At 47.5% G+C, this 23,976-nt stretch overlaps 1 protein-coding gene across 1 annotated transcript in view; it reads left to right on the forward strand.

The window, feature by feature from the left end:
- The window catches only part of ASIC2 (acid sensing ion channel subunit 2), an 825,099-nt gene that overhangs the window by 77,986 nt on the left and 723,137 nt on the right, over positions 1-23,976 (forward strand). The window lies entirely within an intron of this gene.

Below are 23,976 nucleotides of genomic sequence, written 5' to 3' on the forward strand. Positions count from 1 at the left end.
AGGCGGTGTGCTTGGAGAGCGTCTGGACGTTCCACGCACCTTCCCACACACCTTGCCCTATGTATTTCTTCCATCTGGTTGTTTCTGAATTATATTCTTTTGAAATAAATTGGTAACCTAGAAAAATAGATTTAAGTGCAATTCAAGGTTGAATAATGGTCTTTTCTAACCCGGAAAATCGCAGGTTCTCATTTATCATTCATTGATTCGCTAGACTATAAACTCACTCCACGTGGGGACCTTGCTTGCTGTTGTTTTTTTTTTCATAACATTATCTTCAGTTTGTAGAATATTGCCTGACCCATAAGAGTGACAGACTCATGGTGGAGGCAGAGGTGTAAGAGGGTGAGCTGAAGCATGCACAGCCTCTTAAGACGTTGGCTCGGCATGGACATGTTATCAGTTCTGCCGCATTCTGGTGGCTGAAGCAAGCCAGCAGGCCCTTCTAGATTCAGGGAGAGTGGGAAAATAGACCTTACCCCCCAGCGGAAAGCGCTACTAAGTCCCATTGCAAAGGGCATGGGTATAGGTGAGATGGGAGGGAATTGGGTCTAGATTTGTAATCTATCACACAAGTCTTCAAAGAGAGACTGTGAAGGTCTTATATGCTCACCTATGTGACTAGCCTATTCCTGATCCTCCAACAAAAGGTAGTTCCATGATTTTGAGGGCCAGGGCTCAAGACTATTTGCAGGGGCATGAGAGAAAAGGAAATTCCAAGAAAATCAAGACCCAGGGTGGAGGTAGGGGAAGAGGTCACAGAAGAGATTAAACTCTGATTTTTTGCTAACGGATTCTTCACCTGAAGTTGTGCAACACTGCTCTTTGGTCCATGTTTTCCACCCTAATTTTGGGACATTTCAGTTTATCTCTTCTCATTTCCTTATCCCTAGGGTCGCCTAAGACCATCCTGCCTGTCAGATATTTACATTACGATTCATAACAGTAGCAAAATTACAGTTAGGAAGTAGCAACGAAAATAATTTTATGGTTGGGGGTCACCACAACATGAGGAACTGTATTAAAGGGTCTCGACATTAGGAAGGTTGAGAACCACTGGTTTAGAGTCTGTGAGGTCCATGAGGGTGGAGACTGTCTGTTTTGTTCATTAATGTGTGTCTGTTCATACACAGAGTAGGTGATCATTAAATATGTGTTAAATAAATGAAGGTCTGTGCTGAATATATGGATACATATATGCATGTCTGAGAGGTCCTGGTCGCGGTCAGGACTGAGAGCTTGAGCTTTGGGGCCTTGCAGCCCTCAGTTTAAATATCAGCTCTACCACTTATTGAGCATAAAACATTGTTTACTAGCTCTGACCTTCAGTTTTCTAATCTGTAACAAAGGGAACAATAAGAGTGACCTAAGGGTTCTTTATACTCAGAGAGATAGCACAAATAAACTGTGTTGCCCAATAGCTAGCATGAGGAGTTCTTGACAATTGGTACCCATTGTGATCCACATTGGGGTGGGGGAGTGTAGTGTGGTTCAGCTGGGAGTGAATCCCCCAGACACAGAGCTCTATAAGGGCCACCGACCCCTCAGGCCTGGAAGAACTGATGTGAGTCTTTGCTACTCTTTTCCAACAAAGACAACAAAATCACCCATAAAAATGTTATTAGCAACACAACAGCTTTTGCTTTTTCAAAGCCCAGATGCTATGTTTCCCATTCAGTACTACACAAAGCCTTTGTTTCCATGGTTTTCCATCTCTGGTCCTTTGAGTGTGAGTGGGGGTAGGGACTGGTGAGGGGAGGAGGGACACATGGGAAATAATTGGGCATTTATGGGTGAAATTGTACTCCCTCCATATTTGGAACCAAGCAGGCTTCCAGCCCATGTTGGAGGGACAGCTGCATGGGCTCAGCCAAACCACATTGTCGAATTCTGGTGACAACACATCCCATAATAATTAAGTGCCTTTGAGACGATAGATTTCATTGATCTGTTTTTCCCAGATGCTACTCAATGTACAACCTAGAGCTCCTAACCCTAATCCGAGTCTCTGGCTATGGTCACCAGTCTTTGTAAGGTTGTACACCTGGGGCATTTACCTCTGGCACCTGTTCCACTTATCTGTTGCTGTGTAACAAACTGCTCCCCCGTGTAGAAAAATAACAAGCATTTATTTCTCATGACTTTGTATAGCATACAGGCAGGACTTAGCTAGGCAGTTCTGCTCATTTGGACATTTGGAGGCTCAGTCAGGCCTGAAAATCCAAGATGGTTTCCTTTACATGAGTTTGACTCAGCTGAGATGGCTAGAATAGTGGGGGACTAACAAGGCATATCTCTGTCTCTCCGTTTGGTGTCTGCAGAGTGGTCAGGCTTCTTGGGATGGTAGCTCAGGATGCTCAGAGGGCTAACATGGGAGCTTTCTGGTCTCCCAGAACCCAGACCCCACATTGGCACAGTGTCACTCCCCTCACACCCTGTTGGCCAAAGCAATTCACAAGGCAGCCCGAGGGAAGGAAACATGGATTCCATGGTTCGATGGGAGGAGTGTCATGTATATGCAGGGACATAAAGAACTGTCAGTGACCTTGTTGGTATAAGAACAACCCCAGCCCTCAGTTTTCTGCATTTGTCATCTCCAAGGCCAGTCTTGCTTTCAGTTGGATCTAAATCAGTCCTTGCTGATGAGTCACTTTATGGCCCTTGAGGCCTCCCCTTTTCTGAACACCATATAATCTCTTCAGTCCCCTCATTTGTAGCAAATCAGGTGGAAGTCCATCCAGGGGAAGCAGCTTGCCCCAAGGCACACAGCGGGGCAGTAGCAGTGGGGCTGGAACCAACACCTCCTGACTCCACGTTTCGTGGCCTTGCAGTTCTGCAGTATCTTGGGAAAGACTGCAAGTCCGTGAAGTTCCAGAATCAGTCTCCAGAAGTAGGAGAAAGATGTAGGAGCCACAGGTCTTACATAAGACTACTTCTTGGTCTTCTGATAAGGTTGTTCATCCACAGCCCACGGCTACCGAACTTGCCTGGTTCCCTGGCATGGTTGACAGTGGTCTGGGATGCTGGTTGAGTTCACTTGACCCTGGGAGTGGGAGATATGCTTCAGGAACATGGCTCTATGAGTTCTGAAGAGGGGAAGGGCGAGGGTGGCAGTGCCTTCTTAGAGGCAAGGTGGGACTCCCTGCTGAGATAGTGCCTAGCATAGGCCCACACTGGTTCTCAGGAACTAGGAGGAAGTGTAAATGGTGCCCCACCCACCTTTACCTCCACCCCAGGCTCCTATCAGAGCACTAAATGCACCCTAAGAATCTTTCCCCTTGTCAGACTTCCTGCAGGGCTGTGAGCTCCCCGAGGGCAGGGCCAGCCACAGTTGTGTTCACCTCTGGACCCTGAGTGTGCACCTCAGAGCAGAGGCTAAATAAATGCATCAGAACAACTCCAGGTAACTGTTTCCCAGGGGCATTTGAACTGTGGGAAGTCCAACGAATGAGCAGTGGCCCAAGAGGGAAGTCAGGTCTCTGTGGGCAGGATGCTGAGGCTGAGTAGGACTCACCTGCTTGAAAGTCTCCATAAACGCTCTTGCGTACATCCCTGGACACCTCTCCACCCACGGAAACAAATGGCTCTGAGGGAGGTTGTGTCTGCCAGGGACTCCCCTGGGGAAGGGGGACGGAGAAGCAGGCAGACTCCCCTTTCCGAGTCTCCACCAGCTCCCTCCATCGGAAGGCCTGTCATGTCTCTCCGTGAAGATGCAGGTGGGCTGCAGGAAGAGGGATTATGGCTTGTCCCTCTCATCAGCCCTGCCCAGAACACTTGACCCCTTTTTCCTTCCTGACCTCCCCTCTGCCTCTGAACCACAGACACATCCTGTTTGCAGCCCTGGGGATTAAGGACGGATATTTCACTTTTTAATTTTTATCATTCTTGTTCTTCCTTCCTGCCTCATTGGAATGATGTTACTGGCCTAAAATACTGTATGTAAACGATGCTCTGAGGCCCATCTGGAAGCCCAGACTCTCTGAGGATATAATTATGCTAAGCAACATTCACGAGGGACAGAACGACTGAGCGTCCACCTGGGCATCTTCTGGCAGCAAATCTTTCCATTCTTTCGAGGGGACTGGCTGCTGTCCTTCAGGCCTTTTCCTTCGTGTGTGTGTGTGTGTGTGTGTGTGTGAGTGATATTCAAGGATGTGGCCCACTTTCATTTTGTGTGAGCTGCTGTGATAGTGTATTGCACCTTTGTGTGTCCTCAGCAGGGAGGGGATGCATCCCTTTGGAATTGTAAAAGGTCACCCATAACCGAAGAGGAAGTGCAGCTGAAAGACACTGCGCTGTGTGCCTCTCCACCTGGGACTTAGGGCTTGACCCATGTTTGCTTTCATAACTGGACTGGAGGCTGGACGCAAGGCATTGGGCCCCTCGTGCCAGCCTTGTCCAGGCACACAGGGCTCAAGGCATCAAGCCAGGATTCAAGCTGCACCCATGCTTTGGCCCATTCTGCAAGAAGCCTCTTCATGCCAGAAAGCCTTGGATTTTCCTCTGTGTGCGGAAACTAATAACCCTCGCCCTGCTCGTCTACAGAATGCTCCTGAGAAATCATTGAACTATTGAAGGTGAAAGTGTTTTGCGTTCATTCAAACAAACATTTGCTGAAGGCCCACTCTGTGCATAGATTAACAGAGTTCTTACCCTCTCGGAAATCACAACCTTGCAAACTATAAATTATGGAGCATGAAACAAAAGCAGAGTTGTAGGTATATATATAGTTGAACTCATTTTGCATATGCGGGACTGGGGAAATTCCTGCCAAGCCCAAAGTATCCAGGTATCCATTCCTGGCCACACAGCCTCGTACATCCCCTTTTTACTAGCTCCCAATCCTATCATTGCTCCACCCCCATCCTTATCCCACCCCCCACCCCCAGCTCCTTCCTCTGCTGCATTCTCCTTTGCAGCCTTCTTTTAGCTCTGCTCAACATTGCCCTTTATCATGCACTGCTACAATAACTTTTAAAAATAAACTTATTTATTAACACATAGCATATGCACAGAAAATGGAGAAGTCATAAGTCTATAGCTTAATGCATTAGCACAAGAGGACGCAGTCATAAAGGAATCACCTGGATCCAGGAATCCAGTATCACCGGCATCCCAGGTGCTCCGCCACACCCTTGCCATCATGCCCCCCCCCCCCCTCCCTGAAAGTCACCACTCCCCTAATGTCTACCACCACAGGTTTATTTTCAGATCTATTTTAAGCTCTCTATATCTGGAATCATATGCTTTGTATTCTTTTGTCTCTAACTCACTTTGCGCGTTCTTATTTGTGAGAATGGTCCGTGTTGTTGCGCGTAATTGCAGCTTGTCTGCTGTCGTTACTGTATAGTGTTCTGTTCTGTGGAAGTACTGATGTTTATTTATTTATCTGTTGATGGACACTTATACTGTTTCCAGTTGGAGGCTATTATGAATAAAGATGCTGTAAGCGTTCTTGTACATGTTTTGAAAAAACAGATTTGCTGAATTATAATTGGTATAAATTACCATTAAACTGCACAAATTTCAAGTGTACAATTTGACAAGTTTTGCCACATAAATTATTTCTATATATATAAATCAGTATATACATAATTTACATATATGTAAATATATGTGTGAGTGTGTGTGTGTGTGTGTGTATAAATAAAAACAATCACAACAATCAGGAAAGTGAACAAAGTCTCAGCTCCCAAAGTTTCCTCATTCCCTTTGGTGACCTCTCCCGCCTGCCCATCTCATGTTTCACCTCCATCGCCAAGCAGCCGCTGACCTGCTTTCTGTCACTGTGAGCTAATTTGCACTTGCTAGAATGTTATATAGATGTAATCCTATGTGTGCCGTTGTTGTCTGGATTATTGCACTCAGCATAGTTATGTTGAGACCTGTTTCTGTTGATGTGTGTGTTGATAGTCTGTACTTTTAAATTGCCAAGTCGTGTTCCATTGTCTGGATATACCACAGTGTGCTTGTCATTCACATGTTGATGGATATTTGGCTTGTATCTAGTTTGGGGCTCTTACCTATAAAACTTCTGGGACTATTCCTATACAAGTCCTCTGGGGACATTAACTTTCATTTCTATTAGGTAAGTATAGAGGAATGAGATGGCTGGGTCATACAGTAGGGGTATGTGTACATTTATGAAACTACTAAATTGGTTCCAAAGGGGTTGCACCATTTTATATGACCACCAGCAAAACACGAGTATTCTAGTTGATCCACATCCTCACCAGCACTTGTCACTTGGTCTTCTTGATTTAAGACACTCTAGTAACTGTGCAGTGGAATCTCACTGTGGTTTCCCTGGACACTTCTCTAATGACTAATGATGAGCAAATGATCATGTCTGTGAATGAGCATTTGGGCAAATTTCGGTTGAGTATATGTCTAGGAGAATAATTCTTTGGTCCTAAGGGACATGATCAGATTTGCGCTGAGAGGGGTCCCCCAGCAGATGGACTAAAAGGGGAATGTTGAAGGCAGGACAACACTTGGGAGAATGGAGCATTTATTATTTTCTTCTGCTTGTTCTCTTTTGTGTCCTGCATCCCAATCAAATGATAAGCTCCCAAGACGCAATAAAAAGCATTGCAATTCATTGTCGTTCCCTTCTCCCGCCCCCCCCCCGCCCCCCCCCGCCCGACCTCACACAAATTGGAATGTGGAAAGGACTAAGCTGCTTTGAGGATCACCTGTGTGCTATGTGTTTCTACATTTCTTATATCATTTGGAGAGACAACTTATAAGGCAATGCAATAGCCCCATGTCACAGCTGAGGCTCAGGCTCAGGGAAATGAGCAATTCCCCAGGGACTCAGAGCTGAGAATCAGGGGAGATGGTGTTCAGAATAAGCCTGTGTGATGTCAGATTCTCACTCTCCCTATCACACACCTTGTCCGCCTTTGCCCACCTTGCCTCTTGAGTGACTGAGTAGATGTGCATCTGAGGACTCTGCTGAGGGGTTCTTCTTAGGCATTGGGACTATTAGCTTCATGCATCGAGGCTCTCCTGGCCAGGATGGTTGGAACAGAATTCCAGAAAGTCATACTGGTATAGATAGAACTTGGAACCTTAAAGGCTGTCTTGTAAACTCCTGTAAACTCCCCAGTTCAGCTCCCCTCAGACTCAGCAGAATGCCATGAACTCCCTGCCCACCCCCTGACAGAGCCCAGCTTCTAGCTTTGTGCTTCACATATGGTAAACCCATTTGGTATTTGTCCACGTAGGTCTCTGTTTTCCCACTTCCCCATTAGCTCCAGCTGCCTCTTGGAGGGACCAGCATTTGAATCTCAGCCATGTCATATAGTGGTTGCGTGCCCCTGTGCACATGACCTAATCTCTCTGATGCTCTGTTCTGTCATCTGTAAAATGAAAATAGGAGTAGCTCCCTCCTCGGATAATTGTGGCAATTGCACAGTGAGTGGCTAATGGTATGTTTTTGTTACCATCGCTATGTTAGGCGGTTATCCCTCAAGCCGACTTGCTGCTTCAGTTTTGACAGAAACTAGCTAATTCTGGAAGATTGAGAGGTGTGCCGGCGCCGGGGGTGGGGGGGAGAGAGGGGAGACAGGGGTTGACAAAACTGTATGTCACCCCTGAAGCAGTTCCAGGTTCACAGTTCTCACCTGTAGCACCATGTGATGGAGAAAACTCAGGCTGTGAAGCCCAATGATGATGACTTTGCTACTTGGTAGCATTATGACCTCGGGCAAGTCACCTGACTTACTCAAGTCTTGGCTCCCACCTCGGTAATGGGTAGATGGACTGCTTGATGATTAAGTGAGAACGCAAATTCAAGATATCCACCCACATAGTCTCCAGCCCACAGGGAGTCCTTGATAAATGTTTGTCCCACCACCTGTCCTCGCTGGTCTCCTTTGATAAAATAAAAATGTTAACTCATATAGTAGGTACTGATAAATACTGAATGGATGAATGGGTGGATGGATGGACAAAAATGGCTGAAAGTGGAGTTGGAAGGGTATATAGATTGTGAGGAGAAAAGCAGAAATTCATTCCAAAATGGATAACCAGGATTTCATGAATTTCTGCTTTGGATAACTTGGGCTTATATGCAGCATGCTCATTAAATGTCCTCACAACTTTCATGCCATGAGGCGTACGTTTGAAAAATGCCGTTGTCTCCTTTTATAGGCCCTTTGCAGGTAGATGGTGGTGGTGGGACATAGTCATGAAAGGAAGAGCTAAATGCGTGGGGCTTGGGGAAAACCGTGCTGTGGGCCAGGCAACCTGGTGCAGTGAGGAATGAGAGCAGGCTTATTACTGCTTATGTGGACTTGGGGAAAATTCATCTGTTTCTCTGGGCCTCAGCTGTTACATCTTAAAAATGGGATGATCAAATCTGCCTGGTATGATCTGTTTTGTAGTGTTTTCTAACAAAATACCATAAACTGGGTGGCTTAAACAAAGGAAACTTATTTCTCACAGTTCTAGGGACTGGACACACAAGATCAAGGCCAACTGGGTTTTTGATAAGAGTTTTCTTCCTGGCTCGCAGATGGCTATCTTCTTGCTGTGTCCTCGCAAGACTGGGAGAGAGAAAGATACCATCTCTCTTCTTCTTAAAAGACCACAGTTGTATGGATTAGGGCCCCACCCTTATGACCTCATTTAACCTTAATTACCTCCTAGAGCCATGGTCGGCAAACTGCAGCTCGAGAGCCACATGCGCGGCTCTTTGGCCCCTTGAGTGTGGCTCTTCCTAAGCCTTAGGAGTACCTGATTAAGTTAATAACAATGTACCTACCTATATAGTTTAAGTTTAAATAATTTGGCTCTCAAAAGAAATTTCAATCATTGTACTGTTGATATTTGGCTCTGTTGACTAATGAGTTTGCCGACCACTGTCCTAGAGCCCCTACCTGCCTCCAGATAGAGTCGCAATTAGGATTCAGGCTTTAGCATATACATTTTGGGGAAACACAATTCAGTTCATCACACAGGGAATAGACAGGATTATGAAGAGCTATACCCATGCGGATGGTGGTAGGGGCCATCTTTTTAAAAGTCTGACTGTCTTAAGACATTCCTCAGGGTATCCATTCATTTATTTAACCAAGATTCATTGAGTTTCTACTTTGTGCCAGGCACCATTGCAGACAGTGGGGTGGCAGCAATAGAGAAAACAACAGAAACCCTGCTCTTCATAGAACCTATCCTTCCCCTTCTAGAATACAGAAAGTAAAAAGTGGGCAAGTAGAAGATATAATGTATAAGATGGGGCAGTGGTCAGCCAACTCATTAGTCAACAGAGCCAAATATCAACAGTACAATGATTGAAATTTCTTTTGAGAGCCAAATTTTTTAAACTTAAACTATATAGGTAGGTACATTGTTATTAACTTGATTAGGATACTCCTAAGACTTAGGAAGAGCCACACTCAAAGGGCCAAAAAGCCGCATGTGGCTCCAGAGCCGCAGTTTGCCCACCACGGAAATGGGGGAAAGTGGCATGGAAGAAAATAAAGCGAGAGTAGTGAGGAATAGTTTACATTTCAAGTGCTCAGGGTGTAAATCCTATTGGAACAAAGACTTTGAGACTTGAGGGGGGGAGAAGGTGAGCCGTGTGGCTACCTGGGGAAAAGTATTCCAGGCAGAGGGCCGAGTCTATGCGGTAGGAGAATACTGGGTGTGTTTGAGGAACAGCCGTGAGAGCTGAGCAGCCAGAGCTGAGTGATGAGTTGTGTGGTAGGAGATGGAACCAGAAAAGTGCAATCCAAGGAGAAGGACTCGCTCTCTGTGTGTGCTGAGAGATGAGGACAGGGCAGCAATGACAAGACAACCTGGGAGCGTGTTTCAGAGGAGCAGGAGGAGATTTCATTTATTCCCTGAAGATCTCTGCTCATCCCCAGGAACACCTGTGGGAGCCTGTTCTCATCTGCTCCCAAACCCCTTTCAACATTTTTGTGACTCCAGACATCTCCTCTTGTGAAGCTATGGTTCATGGCTGCTGGTGGGGAAAAATGTTCCTAGTAGAGTATGTAAATGAGCTCACATCCATGCATTATTAAAAGAGTAAATCCACTGCTGGAAGCTAATGCGTGTGAAGCAAGATTAACTCAATGAAATACCTACACACACCAGTCGGACTAGGAGCTCATTGAGTGCAGGGCTCAGGTTTGGGACACCTCTGTGCCGGTCAAAGTTACTAACATAGTTCCTAGGACACTTTAGGCTTTGAAAACGCATTTGCTGAGAAGCATAATCTCTCTATGAGGCTTATATTAGGAATGCAAAGAAAGGAGAGGGGATTCTCTGGATCGGCAGCACTCCACTGTCCCCTTAAATGGAAATGAGGCACGCTGCAGTGCAGAAGGCGCTGGCAGTCTGCAAGATAAGTAGGATCTGAGCTGAAATAATATACAGCTGGTCCTTAGGGCCCCTAGGGAGTGACAGAAAAAGTGCTCGGGTTGGTCCAGGGAGGGGAAGATGAAGTCTGACTGTAGGAATCACGGAAGCTTTCTTCAAAGAGGTGGCTTCTGAATGAACAGAGGGGAGGGAGTGTCCGTCGTAAAAGTCTGACAAGTGATGGCATAAAACCCATGACCATGTAACTAGGCAATACTGTCTGCAGAGATGGTTGGCAAAGTGGAGGTGGGCGCAGGGGGGTGTTGAGATGTTGAAGGAGGGGGGTAGTAAACTGCTGATACCCAGTTCTCCTCAGACAAGCTTCTTCACCCACAGGAGGGAAGCAGGAAGCTGGGCGAGGCAGCATCTACCACATTCTCACCATTCTTATGTTTGCTTCGTCATTTTCAGCACCAGGCATGGGCAATCATTCCAGGGTTCTGATTAATATTTCATCGGAGCACTTCTGTTTTCCCCTTAAACATGTATTTAGAGTGGGTTGCCACATTCCTGGGTAATTTTATTCAATCCAGAGGCCACTTTTCTTTTTACAACTGTCTACTGCTTTGATTTTTTGAGGGAAATCAATAGGAAGAAAGGGGTGGCTGAAATAGAAATTTGCTTTATAGCAAAATATCCAGGAACTCATCTATTCATTTTTAAATGGGAGAAGAGCTCCAGTTGTACAAATAATCAGCCCTTGTGTGTGTGTGTATATGTGTGTGTGTTTGTGTGTACACACACATACACACGTCTGTTTGAATGAAAGGAGAGCGGCGTGGAGCAGAGAGCTTGTTCCCTTCAGCAGCAGTGTGCGAAGAGCTTGTTCCCCTGCAGCCTGTGCAGCCCTGTCGGATGTTCCCCACACACTGGATCCTTCTCATCTGGGTTTGAATCCCAACTCAGCCCCTAACTCACCCTGTGACTTGGAATGGATCGCTACCCCTCTCCAGGCCTCAGTTTCCTTGTCTGCCAAGTGAGGTAGATTGGCCCAGGTGCTCCTGAGGTCTCATCCACATCTGGCATTTAAGGAGTTGATGGATACTGAGAAAAAACTTGGCTTTGGGCCGCAAAAGCCACAGAGAGAAAGTAAAAAAAACAGATTATTTAGATCAAAGACAGCACATTGAGAAACAACGAAATTAATGAAAGAACTGCTTGTTTTGAGTTAGCAGTGAGAAGAAAAACGATGACAGGGCTGTTTTTGGAAACCTTTCCAGCTTGAGATGAAAACAAACCCCAGATCACGAGGTGCCTCCCCTGGGTCTGGTTTCGTCCTGGCTGCGGGAGTGAAACTCCGAGCTGGGGAGGGCTGTTTCCCTCATCGTTTCTAAGGCAGAGCACGGATGGTCTGTGCGGGCCAGGCCTGTCTCCTGCTCCCCAAACCGCCAGGCATTTCCAGAAGCAAAATTAACTTCATGCATGGCTGGCAGATGCACCTTCCACCGCCGCAGGGCTCCGGGTTCTCGTCAAGGCTGCAGGGCAGGGGGGCTGCTGTTGGGAATACACACCTTGACGTGGAGTTCAGGGGTGAAGGTGGCTGAGAGGAGGGCTGCCCTCCATCCGCTGCAGAAAATACTTGCAAACGGTTATTGGTTATTGCAAGTATTATTCAGCAGTCTCACAGCGGCCCCAATCAGCTACCATGGGCTAAGCCTTCATCAATTGACCTTTGCAGAGATGACCTCTAACCCTCAGAATTCTGTGAGAGCAAACCCATCGCGCCCATTTCTCATATTTGGACACTGATGCTGAAAGGTGAAGCCTCTTAGACAAAGGTGTACATCTGGTGTGACCAACACGATCCTGGTGATGACAGCGTCAGCATTTTCTACTCACACAGGCTTGGATACTCTCCGAAACCCTTTGAGATGGGCCGTTTTGATGATGTACATGAGGGCAACATTTTTATTCCTATTTTATTGATAAGGAAACTGAAGCCTGGAGATGCTAAATGCCCAACGCCTATGGTTAAATGATTAGCAAGTCAGGTCTGAAACTCAAATCTGACTCCTTATCTCCTACACACCATCTTCATACTGTCTTACTTACAATTAACAGTGGGATATAACGATATTTAATAAGAAGAGCATTTTCCTATCATATAAAATTTTAGGGCTGGAGAGAACCTTGGAGATAATCTGAAGGAGGAGTTGGTCATCTGAGGTGTGAGGAGGGACTCCGTGGTCCCGGGGTCTCTGTTCCTCATTCAGTAATGAGAATGGACTCTGGGCAATGCAGTCTACAATTGGGGAGGCTTTGTGATTGTCTAGTGCATGGCTACCTGGGCGCATCCAGCACAGTGCTGGCACACAGTGGGAGCTCAGTAAATGTTGGTGGAATTAATCAGATTATTTTAAAAAATATATTTATATTGAATTCAGAGTGGAAGGGAAAGGGAGAGAGATAGAAACATTAATAATGACAGATAATCATTGATCGGCTGCCTTCTGCACACCCCCTACTGGGGATCGAGCCCACACTGGGAATCCAACCATGACCTCCTGGTTCATAGGTCAGTGTTCAACCACTGAGCCATGCTGGCTGGGCCAGATTCTTAAAAGTATCTCTGATGCCACAAAAACTATGAGTATGTGCAAGGGCGGCACTGGGTCTCAGAAATCATCTCGTCAGCTTTCTTACCTTCCAGATGCAGACCTGGAGGCCAGAGGATGTAGGGCACTAGCCTGGGTACCCATGGGGCAGAGCAGGGTCTGGGAGCTGGGTCTCAGTCTCTGCGGGGGGGAGGCGGGTCATCCCCCTGAGTGTGCAGTCCCTTCCATGTGGCTCCCAGGGCTCACTTCACTGAGAACAAGGTGCTGTCCATCGGAGACCTCAGAGGCCCCATGTTGACCAGCTTGGAATGGCTCATATTCAGCAAGTCATTCTCCTCCGTGCAAAGGGAAGGAGCTAGAGTGCTTGAGAAAAGAGAGTCTCTTAAGTAGGTTAAACACTCCCCCACTCCCCAGCCTCATTTACACTATTTATTTGCTCAGCAGACTGTGGCTTCCTGGATAGTACTCAGGTAAATTGCAGCCCTCTCTAGGTGTGAATGATTCTGGGGCCTGAAATCACACGGGTGCTGTACGGCACTGCCTGGGTCTGGATGGGCCTCGGGCCTGCAGTGCGTGCATCCCTTGCCTGGCCGGCACTTGAGCTGTCGGGGGGGTCACTGCAGGTCCAGCCCGTGAGGAGACAGGCAGTAGAAGCCCAGAGCAGAATTTCTGGGAAACGAAGAGTTTCTCTCCCCACTCCAGCTATTTCTCTTCTGTCAGAGCCCTAATGAGCTTTTAGTGCCAGGAGGGAGAGCAAATGGAAGGAAAACAGCCCAGAGTTGCTAATGCGATGGACATTCACCGTGCTGCAGGCGCCCCCGCCCCTGGGCCACCATCTTGCTCGTGGAAGAGAGGGAAGAGAGAGAAGAGGTAGAAAAAAACCCAACAAGGTCCTTTGAATTCTAAAGAAGTGAATTCTGTACAGTCCTTTTGCCCAGGTATTGGGGATTGGAGTTAGTTACCCTTTCTGCCTCGTTAGTTGCTAAGTTGTGCTGAGATGAACAAGAGATCACCAAAGCCCAGGATGATGGCATGGAGGTGGTGGGTGAAGCTGATGGCAGTGGTGAGGGTGACGATGGTGGTAGGGTGATGATGGAGATGGCGGCATGTGGAGGGAGTGGTGGAGGGGGTGTTGACATTGGTGGGAGTGGGGACAGTAATGGGTGGGAGCGATGGCGATGAGGGCTCGATACCGGGTGATGGTAGTTTGGTGGTCATGATATTGTTAGTATCTTGTCAGCTTTCTTACCTTCCAGATGCAGACCTGGAGGCCAGAGGATGCAGGGCACTAGCCTGGGTACCCATGGGGCAGAGCAGGGTCTGGGTGATGGTGACTGTGTTTGTTTTCTATTGCTATGTAACAGATCACCACGGAGCAACTTAACACACCTTTTGTATCTCAGATTCTGTGGGTTAGGAGTCTGGGAGGCCCCCTGGTGTCCTCTGTTACACGTCTCACAACACTGAGCCCAGGGTGCTGGCAGGGCCGCGCTCCTTACTGGGGGCTCTGGGAGGAATGTGTCCAGGCTCCTCCGCGGTGCTGGCTGAATTCAGTTCCTAAGGCTGTAGGGCTGGGCTCCCACTTCCCCCTGACCATCAGGTGGGCTGCTATTTGCTCCTAGAGGCACCTCTTCTCGCCTTTTTCCATATCAATCCCCCAGCAGTGGCAGGTTGCCTCCCTCTCCTGCCTCAGACCTCTCTGCTTTGCCTCCTGCCACATCTCTCTGAGCTGGCAGGCTGGCTGGAGGAAGCTCTCTGCTCTTCCCTGGGACCCACTGGGTCCCCCTGGACAGTCCAGGGTACTCTCCCTGTTTTGAGGTCTGTAATCCTCATTGCATCAGCAAGACCCCTTTGCCATGTAGCATATTCACAGGTCCTAGGGATTAGGGCTTGGGCATCCTTGGGGGCAGTGTTGTGTAGTGATGATGATGATGATGGTGATGGCGATGATGATGATGGTGGTAGCGGTGATGATGATGGTGATGGCGGTGATGATGATGTTGATGGTGGTGGTGGTGGTGCATAAGCCCTCTCACTCTGACAAAGTTGTCCCCAGGTCAGGTTCACGTTGGCTCAGGGGATGACTGGCTAGTGAGGACTGGGTTGCAGGTCGTGGAGACGGGAACCCATGCCGCAGGGGATGAGGAAGGCAGCTGTACTTCTTACCTTCACCAATACTCCTGTCCCACACCTTGACCCCCCAGGGTTGTTTGTTCCCCATCTGTCTCCCTCCCCTAAAGTATTCTGTAAGTTCCCGAGGACAGAGATGGCTCTCACTGTCCTTCCTCATCGCTTTGAGCTCAGAGCTTGCTCTTAGTGGAGAGAAGAGGATGGGGAAGTTGCAGTTGGTGAGTGTGACTGTGTGCCAGGCATCTTCATATGTTTTATCTAACTGAGGTGTGCGTCATGATGCCTGCCTTACACCCGAGGAAACCGAGGCACATGTAGGTTGTTACTTGCCAAGCATGCACGGCTAGTAAGCTGTGAAGCTAAGTTATAAGCCCAGCCTGTATTTGGTTCTGCAGCATTGTGCTGACTCCCACTGCAGATGTTCAAGGGAGCCCAGGCCCCAGCTGACGGATGGAGAGTGGGGAGCGCATGCCCAGAGTGCACCCTCACCTCATTGCTGTTCCTAGTGCTGATCTGGGGCTGTGAGATTGTGTGAAAGGTGGGACGCGCTAGCTCTCTTCCTCGGTAACTGAGTCTCTCAGTGCATGTGTTTGTTTCAGCCTGTTTTAGGTAGCTTTTCTCCAGATTTAATACATGAAGCAAACATCGTGTTTGGCTGTGGGTCCTGGGAGAGAGAGATGGAAGCAAGGTTTAATCAGTCACTGTTACTCCCGCAGAAGGCGTGTGTGTGTGTGTGTGTGTGTGTGTGTGTGAGTGTGACTCTGCCTCTGCCAGCTGCCACTGCTGTGCCTGCCTCTCAGAGGGCCCATGTCCCTCAGCACTGCAGGGCCTGCTGAGAAGCTGATTACTCTCCAGGCTCCAGCATCCCTCCCTTGTCTGTAGGTCCCAGCCTAACACCCACATCCAGCATACTCCCCATTTCCCCTTCCATCACCTTCAGAGAGTGTGTAGACCCCCAGCGTGTCACCGATGAAAGGTACATTGAAAACTGTCTTTTCTTGTGAGTCATTTAAAATTGGTCAAAAATTCAGTTATTAGTATTGAAGACCAGAGATCTGTTTTAATAGATACTCCATTGTGGCGATGGTGGAAAAAACCCAATTGAATTGTACACTTTAAATTCAATTGGTGAGCTATAGGGTATGTAAATTGTATCTCACTGAAGTTGGTAAAAATAAAAAGATCCCACATAGGGAGATTGAAATTGGAGCTGCTCTGATCGGATCAGAGCAGGCCCCCAAGATTCCAGGCTTCATTTTATTACTATGGAAACTGGGACCCAAATTTGGAAGGTGGGGTGCCCGTGGTCATACTGTCAGGTAAAGACTGAGCCTGTGTCTCTTGACTCCTGATATGTGGCTCCTTTCCCTTGAGTCAGGTGACTCCCTGATAAGGGGGGTGGGACAGGAGGCCAATTAAACCTGGAGAAACCTGGAGAGGAGAGGGGATCAAAGGTTCAATGTTAAGAACTCACGGCCTCAGGGATTTCTCCAAGAATACTTGTTCCATAGACAAGGCCAAGGCCCCTGAGCAGGTATGGGATTCTGTGCAAACTGGGCAGAAGGGGACAAGCGATGATGAGTTCTATGGAAGCTACACCCCCAAGACCCATTTCACCCATCACAGAGCACAGCTCAGCCACACTCCTTAACTGGCACCCAGGGCGGTGGCCCTCAGGGCAGGCTGACTGAAGTTGATGACATCTGAAGATCTAGGATATCAAAGCAGTTGGAGCAAAGGGGTTGCCAGCGGGACTGAGCTACTCATTTGTTCATTCATTCATTTAACATATATTTTTTAAGCCAGGTCTACCTTATCCTATGGCCCAGGGACCACTGGATACTGGAGAACAGGGCAAAACACACAGATAAAAATAATGACTTTGGTCATGCAAACTGCAGTTATGCTGATAACATTAAAACAGTAGATTAAATATGGCCACAGATTCTTTGCAAATTCTCTTATCTCAAGGCGAGAGCTCCTTCCCCATCCCTTGGTCTGGGCTGGCTTTGTGATGTGCTTTGACCAAAAAGTGTGGCAGGAGCAACACGTTCTGGAGTCGAGGCCTCGAGAGTCCTTGCAGCTTGTGTTTTGCCCTCCTGGAGCCTGGAGTCCACACCAGGAAGCAGTCTGAGCTGATAGACCGCAAAGTGAGGGAGGTCCAGCAGCCTCCACGGTCCCAGCTGAGCCCAGGCCCCAGGCAGCCTCAGCCACATGCAGCTGCCTGAGCAAGGCCGGGTTAGTACTGCCTGGCCAGCTCCTGGGACCATGACACGATAAGCCCTTGTCGTAGCTACTGTGCTTTGAAGAGGGTTGCAGCACAGCAAGAGATAACTGAAACAATGAAGTACATTTCAGCTTTTCTTTTTATTCTGGCTAAAGCGTTAAACCTCCTAATAAATATCGTAGGCTCCATAAATATAGAAATTTTTTATCTACCAGGAGTCCATCCTTCCATTTATTTAAAAGTAATATATAGACACGGGACAGATATTCAAACACTCAGGAAGATAGAAAACAAAAGTCCAAGTTGTCTTCCACACCTGGACCCGCAATCCATTTCCTCGAAGGTAAACACTGTTAGCAGTTTCTTCTGGGCCTTTCTGGGAAAGAGAGAAAATATATATATTTTCTTGCATTTCTGCGGCTATGCCAGTATCTACCACTAACCCCTCTCCTATTTGCAGCTACTGTGTTATATGTACTGTTTTGCACTTTGGTACATTTTTTTTTCTGCTAATGATTTATCTGAAGTACCTTTCTGTCACCTGGGACCTGTTTCACAGCGCCTCGCTGTACAGATGGATTGATGAAGGGCAGGAGCATGGATTCCATTTTGAATATACCTGTGCACATATATAGGTATGCTTTTGCTCACATGTCCACAGATATTGCTTACATATTCTAGACCAAAGGCCATGCTTCTTTTACATTCTGACAGGTACATTTATTTTGGAACTGCAATATGAAAAGGGTTTTGTGACCATTTCTAGCAATCCCTGCTTCTGTGGAGCCTACAGTAGCATGTAAGTTGGTCTTCTCCCCATTTTACAGAAGGTGAAACCGAATCTTCCAGTGGTTGAGCATGTGCCCAAGGTCCCACAACGAGTGCAACTGTACAGTGTATTGTTTTAAAAAACTGTTTTCTTCATTTAAAAGCATTAACCTTTCATGGGAACCGAAGAGGTTGGAAAAACCGAAAGCAAGGACATACTAAACACATCTCATTACGATGGAGTACAGCCTTATAACTGTCTCATCCACGTACTCCTCTGTGGTCATAAAGGACAGCTCCTCTCACCAACATTTGAGATTCTGAAATTGCATAGATGTAGACTAAGTGCAGGGGGTGGGAGCAACAGGTTCTGAGAGGCAGGGTTAGGATGTTCTATGGAAGAAAGAGCCCCGTGTCTAGGCCCCATGCAGTGGAGGTGAGCCAGGCAGGTCTGGCCAGGTGGTGCCCTGACGGAACCACCAGTGCTCCTTGGCCTGGATTCCTGCTGGGGCTCGGCTGTGGGAGATGCTCCCGTCAAGAGATGCAGCTGTGAGCTCAGGCCTTGGCAGGGCAGCTGGGACTTCCCCAGGAGACGTGGACCACGATAAAGGTTTAAACTGGAGTTTCTGCCCTGACACTTTAGGAGCCAGAGCCTTTCTGTCACCTCAGTTGCAGCCCCCAGATTTAACTGGGTGAAGAACCAGGAGAGTTCGGGTGGAAGGATATGGGGACAGGGAACTACTGACTGTGGGTACCTACGTTGTGCCAAGCATTTGACATGCATTGTCCACTTGAAGCCTCACTCATCAAGTACGAGGGGCTGTTACCCACTTCAGAGATGAGGAAGATGATGCCCAAGTGACCAGTTTTCACAATTGGGCCTCAAGGTCTGGACCAGATAGGCAGCTAAGGTGCTCCCTTCCTAGAGAGAGGGTGGGGGTGGAGGTGGGACAAGGAAAACCAGGTGCAAGAAGGTGTGGTGCCATCTTTCTGCTCCGGCGGCTCTGGCATGGGGTAGAGCAGCCAGAGGCCTCTTAAACCCTGACCTGACCCCTTTGTCCATGTAACCTTGGCATGTGTGACCTTGGCAAGTGACTTGGCCTTCAGGGGCCCTCGTTTTCTCTTCTTCCGTAAAGACATCCATCCATGTCGTGCAGCCTGCACAGAGTAGGCCCTCAGTGGCTTCCTTCCTGGTCCCCTGGCTCTGGGACTGCTCTCTTCTTCTTATCTCAGCACAGCTTTTCATTAATTTATCATCCTCCTATTGTACGTCTGTGTGTCAGGCACCGTGTGAGGCACTGGGATGTATTGATGATTAAAACAGCTTTTCTCCCCTGAGGAATCGTACTGACATTGAACTATAAGTGCAAGGGTGGCCATTCATAAAGTGGATCTTTGGGGACTCCAGGGGCACTCACACATGGCCTGGAGCTGCCCCAGGAAGAGCAGCTGGGGCCTGGTGAAAAGTCCTTCAAGGGAATAGGCCGGGAGGCTGAGTAGTCTGGCTCTACAGTCTATTTTTTGGATAAAGCCCTCAGGCCAACTCTCTCTCTCATCTTCCTAATACTGCACCCCACCCCTCCCCAGGGATAGCATTTTCTCCCAGCTCCATGGTGACACTAAGACACCTCTGATAAGCTTTGTCTCTGGTTGCTCTTAGGATTCCATTGCCAGATGGTCCAGCCTCTCTCTCCTGTTAGAGTTCTCAAGCACATCTGATTCCATCAATTCAATTTTCTCCCTTCCATCACGACCCCTAATCCAGGGAGTTTGAGCCAGGCCACATGATCAGCTGTCTCAGAGAGCCTACCCACACCCACTGCTTTCTGAAGCGGGAGGGCTGCCTCCTCGATGGCTGAGCCAGGTGGGGAAAGGCAAGGAGGTGGGGGGAGAATTGCCCTGGGAAAATGGTGCTTTCAGTTGTCACGGTAACTGTTGCTAGATGTTACCCTGAACCCACACTAGAGGTTGACCTTCTCAGGGAAAAGGCAGGGCTCTGAGCAGGATCTGAATTCTCTTTGGGCTGAGTTAGTCTGCCTCATTCACGTATTCGTTCATTCATTCATTCACTAAGCACTTGTTTATTACATTCTATGATATGAATTATGTGAGTCTCATAAATCAGTCTCTGTCTACAATGAGCTCAATACAGTGGGGGAAAATACAAATATAGGGTAGTATTGGACTGCATGAGGGCTCTATTGAGCTAGGGGGGTCCAGGAATGTGCCCTAATGGGGGACACTGGTTCAGAATATTTAAAGAGAGCCAATAACTAGGGGAAGACCGCTCTTCATCTGGAAATACTCAGGCCACTGCTGGATATGTGCAACAGAATGGGAATTTGGGGGTGGAAATAGTTTGGAACAGACAGGTCTCTGTGTCTCTCTGTGTGCTTGTACGTGTCTCTGTGTGCTGGAATGAGGTCATAACGAGTGTGTCAGAGTTCAGAAGACCCTGAGCCATCATCTAAGCCAACATCCCCCCAGTTGTCCAAAGGAAGGGACCAGCGCCAAAGACATGGAGGAACTTGCTCAAGGTCATAGAGAACAAAAGACAGAACCAGCTGGCCTCTGGTCTCCAGACGAATTCTGCACATATTGAGCTTCTAGGACAGGGGCCCATGGCTGAAGTCTCTTCAGAAGGGGATGCTACCACAGACACAGCAACTTACTGGCACCACAGGGCTGGCATTTTTCTGTCCCAGAGCTTCTTGGGCCATATAAAAAATTCTCTCTTAGTCTGATCCTGGAGGCCCAGCTCAGATGGATCCAAGTTACTGGGGACTCAGATAACTGCACAGAATAGGCCCTCATTTGTCATGGGCCCTAGGAAATGCTCATTCTGAGAGGAATGACCGGAGCCCAGCCTTCTGCCCACTACCCCAGCAGCTGAGGGCTGACTCACTCCTGCTCAGGGATAGAATTGGGTACTTAGTGCCCCCCTCTCAGCCCACCCTCTACCCTGGAAACATTAGTGCTCAAAACTCATGTGAGCTAAGCCCTCCCCACACAGCAAATCCGAATGGGTTCACGCTGCTGGTACAGCTGGAATTTCATTGCCTCCTGGATGTTTCATTTGGCCATCTAATTTGGTGATAAATCAAGGTGATTTATAGGGAGTGAGCCTACATTTAGTGTGACATTCTCATCCGAAATGCTCGCCCCTGATGTACTCCTCTCATTACTGTCCTGACCTCACTCTGTGGATGTCCATGGATTCAGAAATGTGGTGGCTGGGGTGGGGGCTGGGGCAGGGGTGGGGGTCGATGCGGGATGGGTGCTGGGTGCTTCTAAAAGCCTTTAGCCAACCCCTAGATTCAGGTCATTTCCATTGATGTGGCATGAGCTGAGCTAAAAATCCTCGAGGCTATTTTTAAACATTTAGCTGGAATGCCCCCTGCTGCGATATAAGCCAGTACCTACTTGGCATAAATGGTACTTACTTCCCTTGGAGCAGCGTTAGCCAATAGAAATATAATGTGAGTCTCATATGTAATTTGAAATTTCTCATGGCTTCATTTAAAACAGTAAAAAAAAAAAAAAAAAGAGGCAGCACCAGTTTTAATAATGCATTTTATTTAGTCATTGTATCCAAAATATTATTTCAACATGTAATGCATATAAAAATTATTAATGAGCTATTTAACATTCTGCTTTGCACTCGGCCTTGGGAACCTGATGCGTGTTTTACATGTACAGCTCTTCTCCGTGCAGGCCAACCACACTGTAGGTGCTCAGCAGTCACATGTGGCTGGCGGCTCCCATAATACAGAAGCCTCAGAGGTCTTTCTGGTGCTGCCAGCCACATGGAGCAAGGTGATTCTTCTAGAAGGTTCTGAGCTGGGGGCTCTGGACCTCAGTTTTCCCATGTGTGAAGTGAGGGTGATTCTTCCTGTTCCTTTGATTTCCCAGGGGTGATTTCATGGTTTCTCAAAGTCAAGAGCTCTTATTCTGAGAAATGATAAAACAGAATTGTAAGATGGTAGACTGTTAAATATTTGCATTTAGCCAGTTAATGTTTCAAACACCCTACACTAGCAACATGTGTTTGTATAACCTCCAAATGGAAAGCAAAAGTCTAAATTTGAGGCTAAATCTGACTGTGAGGCCCCAGCCAAATGTTCCTCCTACCCAAATGTCCTTCCGGCCACCTCTCTGCATTGTCCTCTGTGGTAGGCTCTTGGCACTGGAAAAACAAATATGGATTTTTTTTTGGTTGCAATATGTAAAGTGCATGCGCTTGCGATGGGAGAGCTAGGGTTTTACATTTGGTGAGGAGAACCAAGGATGCTGGAGGGTGGTTCTGGGTCAGGCCTGTGAACTGTTTCACCCAGAGCACTCTAGGGTTTCTGGAACTCTCCAAGAAGAGGGCCTCCCACCACAGGGACTAAGTGTATATGTGTGGAGGGAAGGTCCTTGTTAGGGTTGCCAAAGGAGATATGCACAAGGCCGAAAGTGGTAAGGGATTATAAATTTATTAGGTCGTCTGGAGACCAGATGGACTGAGCCTCAAAATGGTGCCAGCAGCTAGGGACGGGGAGTCAGAGATTTTAAAGGACTCCAGGGCTCTAGGCGGGCTTTTTCACTGGAGAATTCTCTTGGTGGGTCTGGATCCTGGGCAAGTCTGGAGGGGAAAGTTACTGGTCTTAGCAAATGGAATGTGGTCTAAGTGAAAGGGAATGTCGATTGTGAGGTGACCTAAACTCTAAAGGTCACTTTCTCAGAGGAGGGGGTATCAATTCAATTATTTGATCAGACCTAACAGTCTTCTCCTTGTCCTAATGGAGGTCCGTTGGAGGAAATAGCAAGGCAGCCTGGGTCTAAGCCCCAGCTATAGCTGGTCTCTCTCTCTCTCTCTGGTTCAGCTTGTTAATCTTTTCTTTCTCTCTGCTTAATCATGGCATGTTTTATTGAGAGCTGGTGCATGCCAGTTGCTTGCAAGGGGGGATGACCCTCTTGCCCTAGAATCACTCTAAGATTCAGAAGGATGAAGAAGATGAATGATTCCCTTTCCTGAGGATCATCTCGTTCCAGCTTCAGTCTTTATTCTTAGCAAGACACAACTCGGTGCCATAGAAAGAATACGAGATTTGGAATAAAGAGACTCCAGTTCAAGGCTTGGCTTGCTATTGAACTTTATGGTCCTCAGTTTCTCCATCTTGATACTGTGTCAGTTCCATGAGAACAAGAGCTCTCCTTAGCACAGTGCTGGGCACATAGAAGTGACATAAATATTTGGAAAATGATTAACTGTATACATCTGTAAAATGGGATGAATAATAATACCTGCCTGATTTGACTGTGCTTAGACACACACACACACACACACACACACACACACACACACACATTTCCTCAACCCCATCCATGCTAAAGGAGGAAATGAGGAATTAATGGATTGACTATTTAGAAACTTTAATTCAGAGGGACAGGGTGGTTGAAGAATGAACCAAGGTCATGGAATGCAGATGTGGGATAAGAAGTTAGGTCTTAGTTTACCAACTGCTTTCAAGTGTGTGTGTGTGTGTGTGTGCATGCATATATATGTGTATGCGTTTGGGGGTCTTCCTTCATTGGGTGTTTATCTAGGAACTACCATCAGGCAATTATAAAGATTGTTTGCTCCCAGAATCAGAAAACTTTTTATGGGTGATTTTGGCAGTTCTCTGAAGAGGGGATCGGAGGAAAAAGAAAGAGGGGCTGTGATACCAGCCCTCAGACATGCACAGTCTAGAACAGCCGTGGGTAAACTACGGCCCGCGGGCCGGATCCGGCCCGTTTGAAATGAATAAAACTAAAAATAAAAAAGACCGTACCCTTTTATGTAATGATGTTTACTTTGAATTTATATTAGTTCACACAAACACTCCATCCATGCTTTTGTTCCGGCCCTCCGGTCCAGTTTAAGAACCCATTGTGGCCCTC

The sequence above is a fragment of the Myotis yumanensis genome, unplaced genomic scaffold (assembly GCF_028538775.1).
Source record: "Myotis yumanensis isolate MYYU_CA2020_CCGP unplaced genomic scaffold, mMyoYum1.0.hap1 SCAF_16, whole genome shotgun sequence".
Lineage (NCBI taxonomy): Eukaryota > Metazoa > Chordata > Mammalia > Chiroptera > Vespertilionidae > Myotis > Myotis yumanensis.